The 15394-nt window shown below is 33.1% G+C and overlaps 1 protein-coding gene across 14 annotated transcripts in view; it reads left to right on the forward strand.

Moving 5' to 3' along the window:
• Nucleotides 1-15394, forward strand: part of ZBTB20 (zinc finger and BTB domain containing 20) — a 784241-nt gene that overhangs the window by 301942 nt on the left and 466905 nt on the right. The window contains exon 1 of one of the 14 annotated variants that reach the window (XM_059921085.1): nt 11228-11314. The exons of 12 other annotated variants lie outside the window; for them this stretch is intronic. The gene's annotated coding sequence lies outside the window, so the exon portion shown is untranslated. Of the gene's footprint in view, nt 1-11227; nt 11315-11431; nt 11463-15394 lie in introns of those variants that run through there. One more of the 14 variants, XM_059921084.1, reaches the window with a different exon arrangement.

Consider the following 15394-nt stretch of genomic DNA (forward strand, 5'->3'; position numbering starts at 1 on the left):
ACTATAGAAGTCAATTATCAAAAATAGAACACTGGCCTAAAATATTCATCTGTTTTTACGTAAGAACGGAAATGATCACATCTAAGTGGGGGAGGGGAGATTCATTCAATGCACAAATTTAGTATCTAAGATTTGAAACATCATAGCTGTCCATGCAATTAAGAATACTTAATTAAACTTTGAGCATAGAGGTTTTTAGAAATAGAGAAGATGATGTTTCCTGGCTTTTAGGAATACAATGACATCATTTTTATTTACAGAAAAGTGCATTTTTAAAATGCACTCAGTTAAAAATGTCAAAGATTTTGTCACCAGTGAATTTGGGGTGCTTGTTCCTTTGCCCCCTTGTGGAATTTACTTTGTTGGAATAGATTGTCACTCTCTTTGAAGACAATTGCTTTCATATTGATACCAGGCCTTCATTAGATCTAGAAATGAATAATGAGGCACATGAGTAACACAGCCATATTCAGCCATAATAAAATTAGCTGAGTGTTATACATATCACAGAATAAGGTGATTTTTGGTAGGGAAGTAGTCTGACTTGGATTCACTTTTGTGGAAAAGAACACTTAATGATTATTATGTCAACTTAGCATTCCATCTAAACCTGGAATGTGTGTTTACCCAAAGGACTGCTCTGAGATTCAGCAAGATGATTGAAAATGGACTGGGCCAGGTTGGGCAGAGAGAGGGCAGGATCTGCTGACATGGCAGAATAGGTTTTTGTGTTATCACCGCAAAAGTAACATTAAATTCCTTTCTATGAAATTATAATATCTTTCATTTTCCAGGAAACCCATCAATAGAATCTAAGAAGCTTATTCTCTGTCTTGGAAATAATGCAGTTAAGCTGCTTGAAATCTCAACAGATTAATATAAATATTCAGATAAAAAGTTAGTCTTGTAGTGGTAGTCTTCAAACATAATTAGTAATGAAATTTAAGCAAGGTCTAAGGGAATAGGACCATAGAATCCTAGAATCCTAGAATAAAATCATATCATTTTAGAGGTAGAAGTATAGTCCTATTCCTCTGTGTAATGTATGATGTAGGTAAAGTGACTAGTCCAAGATCTCTAAGTTGGGGTGTGTGGAAGAGCTGGCACTAGAAGCAAGTCTTTGGTCTCCAGTCAAGTGCTTTTTCTAGTAGAGCTTAATTTCTTTATACCTGGACAATAAAGTCAATCTCATAGAATGATATAGGTCATAATTTTTTCCATGCAGTTAAGTGTTTGTCCACTCCTATAGCATCTATAACAATGGCAAACATTTATAGCACTTACAACCTGCTAGGACAGGGCAGGTTGTAAGTGCTATAGGGCAGGACTCTAATTGTTCTACTTACAGTCTCTCTTTTAAATCTTCATAAGATACCTTACGAAGAACGTACTATTGCTATATTCATTACATAGTTGGAGGAGGAAACTAAAGCATAGGAAGGAGATTAAGTAAATTCACAAGGAAGCAGATGCATTAAGTGGTAAAGCTTGGATTTGAATGAACACAGGCAGTCTGAGTTCCAGAGCTTGTGTCCTTAATCACTATGCTATGCAGCCTCTCAAGCATTCGTTAGTTATATGCCTGCTTAGAAATGTCATAGGTAAGTTCTCAGTGCTCCAGAAGAATGAGTTTCAAGAAAGAATAAGATATACGCGAATAGTAGACATACCCATCGCATAAAATATAAGGTTGGAAGAACTGGAGAGTTTCACCTGGAAGAGAAAAAACCATGAAAGAAATATGATAGCTATGGGGAGATCAGGTTATAATTGTTTTCAACAACCATATAGCAAAACTAGGACCAATAGGTGGGAATTATAAGGAGATATGTTCTGGTTTAACATAGCAGTGCAGTAATCAGAATAGGCAACCTTGTTAGTGAGGTCCCTGTCTCTGTTTGTACAGGTTGCATGGCAGGTCTCTGTTGCTGCAGACAGAGTTGCTGCACTGGAATAGTACATTGGAGTACAACTATGCTCAGCTAGGTGAGAAGTAAGGGACACCATTAATTTCATCTGAAGCAGTATTGTACGGCATGTAAGGGCAAGAGCTCTGTACAGATCTGGCTTTGAATTCTGACACTATCATTTATTAGCTGCATGAACTTAGTCAAGTTACTTAACTCTAACTTCTCTGAGTCCTAATTTCCTCATCTATAATTGGGATAATTGTATTAATCTTCTAGAGTTGTGGTGAAGAGGAATAAATTAGATCATTATGTAAAATGCTTAGCACTGTGCCAGGCACATAGTAAGTGTTCAGAAGATACTAATTTTTCAGGAGTGAAAGATTCCTTAATTTTTCAAAAATGAACTACAGTGCTAATTACTCTTTCATATGGAAAAAGAATCTTGGCCTAGCAGGTAATAAGTGATAGGACTTTATGCTTACCAATCTCTCACTGCCTTTGGATAAGGTCGCCATGAACTCTGGATTGTGAAAAGCACTTATAAAGGAAGCTTTGTAAATCAATTTATTTAAAATGCAGTAGAGCAACTTATGATTTAAAAGCATCCTGTGGTGAATCCTTTTACAATGTGAATAATCATCTCCTAATTTATCTGTTTGGTAAGTTCAGAATTTGGCTTATTGAGTCTTCTTAAAGCAAAGAGTACACCTGCACTCTTATTCCTACAAGGTAGGCAGTATTTCCATGCTGGGCTGATTTTCAGAGAAATATAGGGTGCCTCTTAGATTCAGGATGGCATAGGCTGGGTAACCACGGGAACATACAAGGTCACTCTAGTCAGTTAGAACATTAATTGTGCTTTGTGATGCATACAATTTTAATGAGCATGCAAGCTCATATAGGTCAGTTGACCATTAGACCATTGCACATAAGAATTTTGCCTGAATTGAAGAGCTGGATATTTCAGAGTAATTTTCCTTATATCTCTTTTTCTTTCTCTGAAATTTCAGTGGAAGTCAACATGACATTGTGACATGATACATAGACCCTTCAGGAAAAAACAAACAGCAGTGGAAAGTTGTGAAACAGAAAGAACACTGGGTTAGGAGCCCTGAATAAGACCTGCCATGTACTAACTGCATGGCATGGGATAGGAAGCTACTATTTTTTTCTGTGTCCTAGTGTCCTAATTGTAAAATAATCAGGTTGGACTTAGATCTCCTATATAACTTCTAGGTAAAAAAAATTTTTATTGCATCTGATTCATAAAATGAGGTAAAACTATTTTGTTTCTTTCTTTCCAGTAGAAAGAATAGAACAGAAAATCATAGAAAGAACATGTATGAGTAGTTAAGCGGTTTTCTTATTCCCAGTCAACAATGCTTGTCACTCTGCCTCAGCTTGAACCCTCTTTTGCAGATGTGATGATTTATGACATTTTATTTTGCTATGACATAGAAATGAATATGAACATGGGAAAACTTAAACCAAATGGGTTCTCCCCATCAGCCAGTAAACCTTGACCTGTGTTTGGAGAAGCTTGAATGTGTTTAAGAGAAAATGACCTTACCCACAATTAATTACATACAGGCCTAAAATAATTATATCTTTTCATTGATTTACTTTATTTTCACAGTATCCATGGGAATTTTGCCAGTTCTTTATAGAGTGCTTTAAGCTTATTTATCACCAGCTTAGATAAAGTACACTTTGAATATATGCTGGTGATTCTGCTCTTCAAGATGAATGGGGGGATAACATGCATCAGATGTGTATGCTTAAACTCTCCGGTGCTTCTCGAAGAGGGCCCCTTAAGAGCTCAAATGACCATAAGAGCTCTGAATCCACTTCAGAATTTCCCAACTTTTCATGCTGGTACATTCCGGGCAGGATGATGAAAGGAATCAGAATTCATAAATGAAACTGGCTTATCTTTTACAAAATGAGAATTTAAAACACATTTTTATACAAATGTATACATTATAAAGGACTACTATTTAGCCCTGAATTTCTTATTTATCAGAAGCTTCAAGGTAATTTTGAGAGAAACTGTTAAGCTTAATTCAATTAGGGAATAATGGAACTTCAAATTTAACCAAATTGGAAATGCAGACAAAGCCTTAGTATTCCATAATCATCTTCAGAATTATCCTGTCAATCCTAAAGATGCTAAAGTCATCAAGATTGCAACATGTGTGATGAGAAGGTCAACATGACACCAGGTATAATGGCCAGTGGCCATCAGTGGCTCAGAAGAAATTTTACAATATGAAGGTGAAGAAGAATTTTACTTAGTCTTTCATTTTAATTCTTAAGAACATTGCTGTGTATGGTTATATGTCATTGCCAATTTTTTAATGTGTAGACAAACAAAAAACCTACTCAGTCTTTCTAGTAAAAAAACAAAAAACATTAAAAAGTTAATCACATAACAAAACAATTTCCATGTTCCATTTTCTCTTAAGAACATAGAAAAACAGGAAACATAAAGAAAGCAGCTATCGTTAGAAATAACTAGAATAAGTCATTTAATAAGAAATGACTTTCTTTAATTTTTTAAGAAGAGAGGTGAAACTCTTTTAATAAGAAAGGTGAAACTACAGTTATAGAAAAAAATTCTAACATATGGAGTAGAGATTAAGATTTAATCCTACGTCGTCCTACCAGGAACATAGTACAGAAATTTCTATACGCAATAAAGGATCAAGAAATATTTACTGAGTACTTATTCAGGGCTCAATATTTGATGTCATTATAAATATGAATAATAAATATAAATAATTGCTTCAGATTGATCTACTTGACAGTAAGATTACCTCTATAGGTCCTATAGAATAATTAAAATCCTTTCAGTAGGTATATAAATTATGAACCTATTACAAGATTAAAATGTTTGCAAAAATAGCTCCATCAGTTAACCCCATGTAATCTCACTTTGACATCTCAGAAGTTTCTGTAGTTATCTAACTAGAATGTAGACTTTTGGAGACCTCTTGTGGGTCCTACATTTGTGAAGCCTACAAGTGTACTACTGGTAGAAACAAGGCTATTACAAGGGAAAATAGGAATGAGGCCCAAGGTCTACCTGAGATATCCTTACGTCTATATTGAAGTATTGGATATGGGTTCCATGATGAAGTCCACATTATGCTAAGACAGAACATGTTTTCTAAGAGATACTTGGTTTTCATACTGGAGAATTGACAACTCATAAAAGCCCAAGAGCACCCTCTAGTGAAATTTCTGGAGTAGGCTTAAGGGGCTTGCTCTTGACCTGGGCTCTCCTTTTCAAATGACCTTTTAATGCCCAAAATATAGAAGCTGGATTTCTGCTATCTGGCTTTACCTTCAAACAATTTCCAGAGCACAGTGAAGGTGGTATGCTTGTCAAGTATTTCTAGTGGTAGAAATGCTTAAGCTCCAGGACCTAATATTCCATTGTTCCCATGATTTTTTGTTTTTACTTATAATACCAGCCTGTCACACATGACTTCTACCTATAGTCATGTGTTAAAATAGTTCCTGGAACTAATATAACTAAAGAAATGGTAAGAAACATAAGAAATGTGTTAGCAAATTATTATACTTCTGCCCCTTCCTCCACCTTTCTCAAGCCTCTTAGCGCAGGTACTACATCCGGGAACTTTTTAGTACTTGGCAGTATTAGAGGTCATGAGTAGCAGGCTGAGATTTTAAACGGTGGTCAAAAATTATAGACGGGGTCAAGAAGATTAAGGCCTAGTATTTATGCACTTCTGAGTTTTTATATTATCTGATTACTGCAAAGATATATTTTCACCTAAATCTTGAGCAGAAATGAAAGTGACATGTCCCTCAATGTTCAAGGTAGCACCTTATTATATCAGAGCTGCAGTTAGAGAGATGACTACAAAGCAGGCCAGATCTTTGCTGTAATGTAGTTAAAGCTGAGGATATACCACTCACTTAGATTAGTAACTGTTACATAATAAATGAAACAACACAAATCATTACTTGACTTCATAGGTAACTTGCTATCGAATGCTATTATTAGAAGGAAACTTTGAGATCTAAATCTCCCCATTTTAGGAAAAATTAAAACATGCATCTAAAATAGTTAAGTTACTTGTCCATGATGATATAATTTGATGGTGGCAGCTTCAGGACTATAATATAGGTCTGTCGTGCCCATTTTAGTGTTCATTATGCTACAAGAATTCACTTGTTTAAAAGCTTGCTATGTAATTTCAAACAGTTTCATTCACTTTGGTTATTGGTTTTTATGCCTCTAATAATTTATGGGGATGTCTTCAGACTTATACTGAGAAAAAAAGTGTATACCTTCCAATACCATCGCCTCTGTTTTTGCTTTCGTGTATGGAAGAATAAGTTACTCATGTGGCTACTGTTAGGAAGAATACAAAAACATAATCATTTGATAGGAGTCATATTTATTTATTGAAACACTGGGCCACACTGTGTTAGCTTTGTACACTGAGAAAATGGGGGTACCCACTGATATTCTAGCACTACTGATAGCCACCCCTTTGGTTCTGTATAGTTCTAATAGTACTTACTTTCTAGTGTTAATGGAAGGATTACATGAGTTAATGCAAATAAAGCAGGTGGAACATAGTTGGCATTAATTAATTGCAGTATCCGTATTAAGTGCTAATGTCTCATTTCAAAAAGAAGAACAGGATATTCTTAGGATTATCCAGTAGAGGTCAGCGCTATGAACTCTGTTAAATACTTTTTTAGTATTATGGTCTGATTTCTTGAAAATAAAAACAAAAACTCCAAGATCTCTCCAAGTTGTTGTTTTTAATTGAGAATAATTGTATAAGAAATCGCCATTTATCAAGGCATATCACATATTAGTTCAATAGAAATTTATAATTCTTTCATTTTTCAATTCATTATTATATTCTTAGTCTTGGCTTTAACCTTAATCTTATCACATGTGACCTTAATATTCAACCTTTCATTTATATTATTGATGATGTTTAGTGGGTGAAGTGATCATGTATGGCAACTCCAGGCATAATTATATACCTTCAATTTTGCTGGAAAGTTAGTACCTTAATGAAATTTTGTTCCTTGTTGTTTGCCTACTTTGCTATTCCTCAACACACAGTGTTGGTATTTAGAATCATAAAACCAGCAAATGTTAGAACTAGAAGTGATCATGGATATCAACAGGTCTGATTCCTCCATCCTACAGATGAAGAAACTGACACCGCAACAGGGAAGATAACTGGTTGAGTTTCAGTGATAGAAGATTATATTTCCTTATATTTATAAAAACAATTGAATCTGGAGAAACAATTGATTCTTTAACTTTTCTCTGATACTCTGAACCAATAGATTGACAATATAGCTCAATGTTATCTACGAGTAGACAGTACGCAGTATTTTTATCCTATCTAATTCAGTAGTACAGTATATCATGTATGCCTGCCACTTTTTAAATTCCTGTCACTTTGCAATGATGTTAAAACCCACACTGAAACTCTTAAGTGATTATCTTTAAGGATTTTATTCTCCAGCTATGCAACTGAACAGTCTGAGTAATGAGACTACATGGTCTCTGCATGGTCAACTAAATACTTCTAGGAAGTGGAACCCCCTTCTGGAGTTATGAGAGAAACATCACTTCTAAAATGCCTTTAAAAGTACTCCAGCATAAACATTACACTGGAACATTTCATTAGCTTTCTGAGAACAACAAAGAAATGTGGAGCATAATAGGCTAATATGTTTAAGTGGCCTTGGTAGAACCCTACTTAACTCAGTGGGATTTTCTACAGCATGCAGAGGTGGAAAACCATTCCCTAAATATTTATTGTGTGGGACTGCCTCCTTCTTTATTTCATGCAGTTTGTATCAAAGAGAAGTGACTTTCCACCTGTAATTCTAAATTGAGGAAAGTCTCAAAATACAAGTTTTAGAAGAATCAGTATTTAGATATGATGAACAGTAACCAGCAGCACAGGCTTTTGGCACTTGGAATTTCTGTCAATAAAGATGGAAGAGGGGCCAGCTTCAGTCTCAGTGTTTTCTGTCCTCTTAGGACTTAAATATCCATCAGGATATTAAGGTTTGGGAAGTCCTTAAACTCCTGAAGAAAAAGGCAAGATGTATGCCAAACCTTATTCGTTACGAATTACAAAAATTATTAAATTAATTAATTTTTTCAGTTACTTAAGCCAGCAATAAAACTGTTCTGCACAATGTTTTGAATTAAGTGAAATTATAGGTTAATGAAAAAATGTAAGATGGTAATTTGTATGGTTTTATTAGGATTCCAAGTGACTACACTGAGTATATTGCTGGACTTGCAGTATGATCCCTGACAATATTCTTTATCTCTCTGAGCTTCTATTTTCTCTGACATAAATTGGGACTCGTTAGTCTTAGGAACACTATGATCGTTGAGATTTTCTTGAGCTTTTAGGGGAAAAAGTGTAAATTAAATAAATTATAATATTTTAAGTAAGTTCAAATGGACATACATGATGACAAAACAAAGGTTTCCCTATAGGTGTTGGTTTCCTTTTTGTAGACGAGTTGTCACCAAAATTTGTTGAAAAGTAAGAATTCCTATTTGTATGGCATTGAATTAATGATGCAAAAAAAAAAAAAAGCCTCTTGAATGACAGCTCTAATGGCTGAAGTGGCATATTTAAACCATTATTTTTGCTTGTTTCACTTTCTGTCAAACTCTGTCTTAGAATTACTATCAACTGGTTGTACTGATAGACGGAATCTGTCTTTCAGTTTCAAGATGTGTTTTGTATCAAAGTTTTTCTTCATTGGTTTTTGGAATCTATAGGCAAAATAACACATAAAAACAAATGTAAATCCCAGCTGTAATTGTTTCTCAGCATTTGGTGACATCATAAATCCCATAAGATTTATACTTGTATTGTATTGTAAATATCACCAGAAACATTCAGTAGGAGGACGAAAAAACTCTAAACAAAACTTGAAAATAATACATATTCTTCTTTCTCACTATGAGGAGCGTTTCCTAGCTACCCTATTTACCCCAGTGGAATTTTACAAAAATGTTCCTGGCGCTCAAAGTTGATCTAACAAAGCATCAAGTGGGCTTATTTTAAAATTCACCCCTAAATATGTTTGCTGGTTTTGAATTTCTGATTTTGTGCTTATGTAACACAAAAACAGCTTTGGTTTTAAAACAAAAATTGGCAAAAATACTAGTGCATTATGTGTTCTAATCACGTATGGTGTTTTGAAAAAAATAGATTCAGAATTGACAAAATTGTTTCATTGGCATTGCAGTTCAAATGCCTGGCTTTTCTTTCTCACAAGTTGCCTAAAATAAAAATAAAACTAACATATTTCTTAAGTGAGTATGAACGTAATTGATTTTCGTTATATATAGTCCAACAACTGCACTACAGACATAAATTTTCATTCTGTGTTTTCACATTCTTTATTTTACACAGTTTTCTATGTTTTAGTTTATGGTCAAGTCTGTAATGTGCTTTAGCATCAATTTTAAAGTATCTGGGGTTCTCAAAAAAGTTTCTACCAGTGATATGAATAGTGCTCAAATTCTAGTATGAATGGCCCAGCTTTCTTTGATTTTTCTTATAAGTGCTTTTTTTGGTAAAATATATAAACTTAGAAACAGAAGTTTCCCTGGCTCGTATTACACTCAAGAGACAATGATGATACTGAAGTTCTTTTCATAATCAGGGCTTTTGTAGAGACTGTCCAGGTATTCTTAGCCAAAATATCCTTCTCATTGTATACTACTCCAGGGCAACATGTGGTGTGCCAGCTGGATGCCCTCCCTACATGCCTCAGGTGGCCACATTTCAATGGTGTCTATAGAGCACAGGCCAAATTCTCATTCTCTGTGTTAATCAGTGGGAGAATTCCCATAGAAAATGGGATGGGAGCATATTTTAGGAAAACTCAAAGAGATTATCCAGATGATTAGGCCAGGACATTGTAAGTTCGGGTTTTATGTAGAATTTCTATAACGTTATCTTACTTGACCAAAGAATGCTAGAAAATTTGGGGATATTTAAAAATTAAAAATAATCATGCTTTTTATTCCACTGTGATTTCTCCAAAGAGGATCCTACAAAATTTTTCTTTAGATACAATAGGAGCTCATCTTGATTCATAACATCAAAGACAACTGATGTACCTAGTAATATAATTTGATTGAACTTTTTCCCATGATCTTGAAAGGATCTGAATTCTACTTATAGGAGTCTCATTATACCTCTCCTTTCAATTAAATTCTAATCAATTCTATAAACATTTAGTAAGTACTTACTATGTACAAAAAACTGTGATAGATGCTCTGAATAATTCTGTGCATGGTGCCTTATGGTGTATAACATATTTTCACATTCATTATCTCATTTGTGTGGTAAAGATTCCCCCTACAATTATTACTTATTTAAATAGCCTAGAGTTTCAGAGGAGCTATATTTTGAATTTGGGGTAGAGTTTTTGCTTGTTTTGTTTTTGGTGAATCCAGAGACCATTCTACAAATTCGTTTAGCATCCCTTGAATAAAAAATAAAGGCACATAATTGTATCATCATATTAAATTGATTTGGTTAGAACCAGTGGCATTTCCAGAAATTTTCTGTTTGTTTTATATGACATTAGGTTCAGTCTGAAGTGTATTTTTAATGACCTAATTGAAAAGGTTTGTCAAAATGTTCACAAAAATATTTTTTTTTACTACTTTTGAGGCAATGTTGATGTATTATATTTCATATATCTTTTTTAAGATCAAAAAATTAGATTTCCCAAGAAACTATTCATATTTAAGATTATATCATATTCTACTGCTCTACCATGAAGTCTCTGTAAGTGCTATACAACTTCCGGAGAATAAGTCTGAAAGCTATTATTCTCCATTTAGCATGTACATTATTCTCTAATATTGTTACATCTAATGCAGAATGAAATGTTGTACTTCTATATTAATATTACATTTTAAAATCTTATTTCTACATATTTCTGAGATGTTTTACAAGTCTTTCTCTTAAAACTTCTTTGTAAATACTTTAAAATAATCTCAGTTTTATTTTTATTTATTTATTTCCCTTATCCATAGTGTTGAAATGGAATTTATCCTTTAGCATGTTTAACATTTTTAAAGAATTTAAAGGGAAATCATCTTCACTTTAAGCACTGAACACAACACTTTATTCACAAACCTGAAATTCAAAAACTGATAGGAACTTCGTCATTTGCTTTGTTTCTAAGATCAAATTTGCAAAAAGGCACTCTCCAGGTAACCCTTCAGCTATGTTACCCTGGGTGTTTGGCCAGAGGGCAGTCATGTTGACCCCATCTGCAAAGGCTGGCTAAACCAGAATCTTGGACTACTAGAATCCCATTCATCAAGGTCCACGTAAAGTAAGGTAGGTGGGAAGCAGGAGGACAGATGGTAGGGTCGGCAGTAAGGAACTTGTTTGTTGACATTGATATAGACCCTTCTTCTTGCCAGAGTGACTCCGTGGACTTTTTTTGGCATGGAAGACTAGGCCAACACTATCATCTTAATAGAAGGTGAGCTGCAGGCAAACTGGAGAGATCCATGAACAGTAGGTGTTTAGGGTTGGCTTAGATTTTGTCTATCAGCTTGACTGTCATACGTACTTGATTGATGTGCAGTGGGGCTTGAAAGTGCTGCATTGAAGTTGAGGACTGTGTCATAAGGTTCCTGATATGGTGCACATGTCTGAATGGAGTTGGACATTGACTGCCCTTGCCTATGCCAAGCAACACCAGACTTGAGTGCATTATTCTGCAGTTGAGTAGCAGATGGTGAGTGCAGACGTTTGGAGGGGGTGTGCCTTCAAACACAATATGGAGCCAGCAAACTTACTTAGAAGGTTATTGCATGTCTTGACTTTGGCAGCTACTTTTTAAGCACTGATGAAAAATCCAACTTCCATCCATTGTTACTCTCAGAATACTCAGCATGATTCATGTTCCAGGCAAAAGAAATGTGAAAATCAAATGCACTATTCACTATGTTGGTCACAGTTGGTTGAAGGTGACTTCCTTGGTATTGGCTAAATGGGCCAAGTAAACATTCTGAGACTGAATATTGCTGAATAGGTAAACTTTATTTACCTTACTCTAGAAGTTGTTAGAGGAAAGGCCATCAGAGCACTTGAAGAACACTATGGTCAAATATGGGACTTAAAAGTGACTTTACATTCTTTGATTCTTAATTTAGAGAGAGTATTACATTCTTCAGAAGTAAAAATAAGAAAATCAAATATCTCAATAGGTATTCTTTACACACAAAATTATGGAGATTCACAGATGAATGGGCATAGTAATTCCATATGTATAGGATAATTGATTTTTATTGATGTTTGAATTTTTTTTCTCTTGAGTAGATTCTAAACACATATAAATTCTTTTTAGGTTTAAAATACATTTTTTTTCAGATTAAAAGTAAAGTATGCTCATTGAATATAATTGTGTAAATAGAAATATATATATATCAAATAAAATTTAAATCAGGGATGAACAATTCTAAGATTTTGCTCTGCCTCTTTCTAATTATATGTATATTTCTAAGTGTATGTGTTCATATATGTGTTTGTATGTGTATTTTTAAATAAAAATTTGGATCATACAATCTATATTCTTCTTTCTTAAATTAACATTTATTATATTATTAGTTCTCTGAGTCATAAAATACTCATTTTTAATGGCTGCTTAATACTGAACCTTATTTATGTACCAAAAAAATTTTAAATCCTCCATATTTGACATTTTGGCTATTTTTCACCATTATTCCTACTGCTCTGAGGACTATTCTTATATTTAAATTTTTATCTGCATCTTGGATTATGTTTTCAGCATATATTCTTGGAAGGTTGATTTTTGGGTTAGAGGATATAAACTTCTCAAGATTTTTTTGATAACTCCTCCCTAATTATTTGTGAGAGTACTTTTCTAACTACACTCTTACCTGCTTTGAATAGTATCATTTTATAAATATTTTCGAATTTGGCAGGCAAAAAATGGATTTATTTTGTTTTAATTTACATTGAACTGATTAATATGGAACTGGAATGTTTTACATATGCTTATTTGCCATTGTTTTCTTCTTTTTATAAATTGTTTGCTCATGTCCTTTACTCATGTTGTCTTGATGATTTATAAGATTTTTTTAAATGTTAAATCATTAATTTTGTCAAACGTGTTGCAAAAGGGTTTATCCCAGTTTTCATATGCCATTAAATTGTTTTTGCTGTTGTTGGTGTGAGAAAATTTTAAATATTTATATGGTCAATTCTGTTGTATTTTTTTTCTTTATGACTGTAGCCTTTGCTTTTATCTTCTTTTTAAACAGCTTGAAGTCCAATAAGTATTCACCGTTTTTCTAGTATCATCATGTTTTTATTTTGTATTTTTAACTCTCTATTCCTTCCAGAAATTATTTTATCCTAAAGTATGAGATGTGTCTTAATTTTGTTCCCAATTGTTAATCAACTATCCCAGCACCATTTCCTCACTAATTTGGGTACCATCTTTCTTGCTTACTAATTTTTAAATCAACATTAGGACCTATTTTTGGACTACCTGTTTTTTCATTTCTCTCACTGGTTCCATACTGTTTCCGTTAGAGCTTCACAGTATGTTTACAGATCTGTTAAGTCAAATCCTTCCTTTTTTTCTTTTTTCAAAAATACTTTGAATATTGTCACCTACTTATTCTTTAAGATTGATTTATTCCATTGATTTCATAAAAATGATCCATTGGAATTTTATTAAACCTATAAAGCAGACTCATATCTTTGCAATATTCAGTCATCACATTTAGAAGCATCGTATGTTTCTATTTATGTAATGTTTCATATGCAAATAAACTGTGTCTTTCTATTCATATAGGTCCTCAGATTCCTTATTTAATTCAAGTATAAGCATGCTTTGTTCTTGTTATTCTCTTTAATTGCTTACATTCCGTTTTCTCATTGTTCAGTAGAAAAACCATATCTTTTTATAATATTTATAATCTAGCTATTTTATTCAGCTTTCTTAATAATTTTAATAACTTATAAATTCTCTTGAGTTTTCAAGGTCCTTAAATTGTCTGCAAACATTGATGACTTTATCTTCTTTTTTTCCCTCTTACTTCTGTTTAATGTTCTATTTCATTGACTAGAATTTCCAAATCAGTTAAGTAATCATGGTGATAGGAGGCATTCTCATTTTTTTTTTTTTAACATCTTTATTGAGGTATAATTGCTTTGCATTGTTGTGTTACTTGCTGCTGTCTCGTTCTTGATTGTATGATAATGCCTCTAATTTATTCCATTGTTAAGGCAGATATTAGTTGTTGATTTAAGACAGATATTCTTTGTTACATTGGTAAGGTGAGTTAGAATACTACTGTCTCACCCTTTCTTTGTTTATTAGGAATGTGTTGAAGTACACTACATGCCTTTTGGGGTAAATATTCTCAAACTCTAATTGGTGGGTGAACACAGACTTTTCTTGTGATGTCTTTTTCAATTAAAATCAATTCAAACACACATTTATTCAGCACTTACCATGTGCCAGAAATTGTTCACTAGGCATTGGAATTCAGAGGCATAGTCCCTTCCCTTAAAAACATTATAGGATTATTCAGATTATGATAATTCAGCAAGAGATTTATAGTAATTGATTTCCCATTATTAAATTTCCCCTGCATCACTAGAAAAACTTTACATTTAAGACTTTATTAAGGATACTTTGAAGGCTACCTAATTGTTTACCATGTCAAAATGTGAATTTTAAGAATTGCTAAAAGTTAAATTTTGATTTACAGTTGAAATTATGAGTTTTTACATCTGAAGTCATAGTGCTCAAATTCTAATCAGGGACATCTATAAAACTTGAAATTTTATAGACTTCTATAATATAGATAGTTCATATTCTATAGAATCAGGAAATTGGAATTCCTGATCATAATTTATCACTTCTTATATAGTATGACAGAAATGGTTTGTGATGTTGGGACAAATCACTTTCATGATGCCATCTTTGTATTTTCATTTCTCTGGAAGTCTTAATTTTCTGTAGGTTTTAAGTGTGCATTTACATTGATTTATTTTCAATTGAAGTGTTTTTTTTTGTATTTATTTTACTGCTTCAGTGTAGTTTAGCATAATTTATCCTGTTTTCCCCATCTAGTGTTATAATTTATTTTATTTTTCAGAATCATTTATTTTGTTCTTTTATACAGTATGCATGAATGAACATACGATATTTTTATACTATACCCTCTTCACCAGATTCTTTATATTTCACACAAAACAAATAAAGAAATATTGATTGAGAATCAATTTTCTACTCAGCATCACACTAGTTATTATGAATTATAGTACAGGAAAACAAAAATTACATACTTTCAATGAGCTTACGTTCTAGTTGGCAAATTAAGATATAAATAAGGGGAAAATGCAAAAACAACAAATGCTAATGAAATACTT

The sequence above is a fragment of the Balaenoptera ricei genome, chromosome 4 (assembly GCF_028023285.1).
Source record: "Balaenoptera ricei isolate mBalRic1 chromosome 4, mBalRic1.hap2, whole genome shotgun sequence".
Lineage (NCBI taxonomy): Eukaryota > Metazoa > Chordata > Mammalia > Artiodactyla > Balaenopteridae > Balaenoptera > Balaenoptera ricei.